The sequence below is a fragment of the Phallusia mammillata genome, chromosome 3 (assembly GCF_965637545.1).
Source record: "Phallusia mammillata chromosome 3, kaPhaMamm4.hap1.1, whole genome shotgun sequence".
NCBI classification, from domain to species: Eukaryota; Metazoa; Chordata; class Ascidiacea; order Phlebobranchia; family Ascidiidae; genus Phallusia; species Phallusia mammillata.
The window spans coordinates 6537809-6541184 of NC_137254.1; the positions used below are offsets into that span (position 1 = coordinate 6537809).

Below are 3376 nucleotides of genomic sequence, written 5' to 3' on the forward strand. Positions count from 1 at the left end.
TTTAAACAAACGCTTGTTGCTAAATTGTTTCTTTAGTGGCAGTGAAAGGACAGAAAAAAAAAACAATATGTGCTTATTTAATATCAGTATTTGTACCACCTGACGAATTTTAACTTGCCACACTCCAGTTGCCAAACATGCTAAAATTCCATGAAACAATTTACAATACAATTAGGTGCAGCATGACATCATAAATAACTCGTTGCTGGTCCATTAATAACAATAATGCCTGCTATTGACAGTGTTATAGGTTTGAAACTAGGATTACTGAGCCAAATCAGTACAATAGTAAGAGCAGTGTCACAGATTTTAACAAAAAATATAACAAGAAGCATAGGCAGTTTTATGTATGATATTGCAATTATGATGGGTTTGTAAGAGTAACTTTCTTTTATGGTATTAATAAGCTTTAAAATGTTTTCATTTGTAGCATAAGTTTGCAAGTTGTCATCATTGTTTATCACGACATTCCAGGTAAGCCCCTCATCCAAATCACATTCAGATTCAGCATCATCAATTCCTGTCACAAACTGCCAGCCCCTAGCAATCCGTGTTGTTTTACTTGCTGTTATAAGTTTTGTGTCGGGAAAGTTCGTTCAAAAAATGTCACCTCTGACTTTCGGCGAGCATCAGTTACAATCCAAACCCGTTTAGCTGAAAAAGGAGCAATTGCCAGTTTGCAAAAATACTCTGTCATTGTTTCTTATATCCTCACCCCAGGCTATCACGTTCTCCCTGTACAACTCTTTGTATTCACTGGATTTTAGTAGTTCTTCATAATTTAGCCCATTACTTTGGCAAATTCAAACTTTAGGGGTGCTGACAGTCTAATTATACCACATCTTTCTGTTCCAATAATGTGGGATACTTTCGTAGCAATGAAGTCTTTTCCACTTTTACGTTTGCCACTAAAAATTACAATAATGTTTGGCATGACCGATTAGGTGTTTCAAATGGAATGTAAAATCTTTTTTATATTTTTTATTTCTGTACTGTATGCAATAGAAAATTTACATCAAACTTGTTTTGCCACGTATAGTCACAAACTATAATGTAAGCATATGTACAAGGGCAGTTTGTTAAGTTGAGGTATTTCAATGTACAACTAGCAGGCCTGCGAAAAAATGGACAGCAAACTGAACGTTGGTACTCCAAGTACATGAAAAAAAAACGCAGCTATATGTGATCCCAATGTAGGCAACATAATTGACACAACAAAATTAGTAACACATAAACTGAAAGCACATATGAAAGATTTAGGTATTTAGTGAATTAATTCAAGAGGGTTTATGTTTTTGGTAAACTTCAACTTTCCACTTAATACCGTTTTCTTCATGTACACCCTGTGGTACGTTGTCAAATTGATCTGTTGGGAGCAGCCTTGGGAAAAATGTGTCACATTTAAAAATCAGCCATGACCCTTGTAAGATAAACTTTACCACAGTAAGGAGACTCTTGAATAACTTTGTAAATGTCAGCACCTCCAATGTTGATTACTTCATGTATCTTGTTTTGCCATTGTTCACATGATAATAATTGAATTAAATCTTCAAATGACCGAACAACGGCATCCGCTCCAGGTGTGTTCAAAGGTAGTGTCCGACTCATAACAATGTTGTATCGATTTATCATTGGTTTAAAAGACTTGGGTATGCTATCCCAATTTTTTCTTCCCATTACAACAGCATTCTTCTTGCCCTCTGGTGGTGAACCAGTTGATGCTTTGGTGAACCATGCCACTTCCATTCTTAACCTCCAAGGTAAACTGGCATTTACTCCAATTCCCCAGTTGTTACAACAAGCAGCTAAAGAGTGAATTTCAATATTTTTCATGTTGCCCAAAATAGTTGATTCCAACAACAAATTATTCCTAATTTGCTTATTATTCAAATAGTATGTATAATCGACGCCCTATACAAGACGTCTTCATCAGGAATTGACATAACTTGCAGGACAAAATTCTTATATAGCGACAAAGTGCAAAACATATGAGAAACGGTTTGCTCTTGGTAGTGCTTTGAAAATACACATATTGATTCATACTAAAGAGAACCCTTGTGATGTGATGTTTGCGAAAAAAAGATTCAATGTCATTTCAAGTTTAATAAGACACTTATTGACTCACAATAAACACTAACTTTGCCGATTTGATGTTCGTAACAATATTTGCTTTGATTGTAAAACACCCTTGTTCGGTCTTGGTGTCCAAACAATGTGAAAAAAATCATGTACCACACACAGTCACAATGTAAACGCTGATTTTTTTCATATGCATGATCATCTGTTTCACAGCAATTACATATTTAATTTCGTTCTTGCTAACCAGGCTTGCCAAACTTTTGAGCTATTTGAAAACTACAAATTAAGCAGTTTTATATCTTACATGGTTTAAACAACAATAAATTGTGTTTTCGTGCAACTCATACAAACACACAACGTGAACAGTGTATTAATTTTGAAAACATACTACATAAGAATTCGAAATCATGCAGAGAAAATAATTTTAAACGTTTGGCCGAGTATGGCACCACAATCAAAACTTTTGTAGGTTTGTGCGTGCTCTACGTATAGTTTAAAGCTCCACATCCACCAATTTCCTGGCTCAATACAAGCAAAATGCATCATTTGCAAAAAAGAGCTAATAAATAATTTTAAATCTTATCTATAAATGCTAATATTTAGATGTCTCAACTCAAATGTGTCACAAAAAATATATGCACGTTTTGAATCAAACGATGTTTACTCAATTGGAGTTTACAAAAGGCAACATGCTTTGATTTTTTTTAACTTTACTTACTTTACTCAACTTACTTAGCGATAACCAGAAACAAGCAAACTTGATGGGTGTTTACTTGTTGGTTACATTGACTACAGCGAGATATATTGCTTCATATTCAAGTTACAGGTGTTTTGCGCATTACACATGCGGGTTTATATTAGCGTATTAGACAAACATAAATTTTGCCAGAGCTATTGAAAATCGTTCCCAACAGTTGGTTTTGCCAATTTTAAATATAGATGACGTTTGCAATCGGACACGCTGGAAACAAAAAAATGTTGCACAGCTGACCGTAATTTGCGAACCAAGATAGTGCTGGCAGACTTACACATTTTAATTTGCAGATTGTTGATTGCATTAATGTTGATTCTGTTTGCAAGCCGTGCATTGTTCAAAAAACATTATACGTTTGCAAACTAGTTTAAACATAATAAAATTTGAGTGTTGAGATTGAAGAAATTTGTTGCTTACATGTTATGTTAACCTAATGCTTCATACTTTATTATTACATTGGGGGAAGTAATGTGAAAGAGGAATAAACTGTTGCTGCCAGACATGATGCATCAAGAAATTTTTAGCTCTTCCAGCAGTTGTTAT

At 34.4% G+C, this 3376-nt stretch overlaps 1 pseudogene; it reads right to left on the bottom strand.

The window, feature by feature from the left end:
* Nucleotides 1–1105: 1105 nt before the first annotated feature.
* On the bottom strand, nt 1106–3168 carry LOC145217381 (dihydrofolate reductase pseudogene; annotated as a pseudogene).
* Nucleotides 3169–3376: the final 208 nt, after the last annotated feature.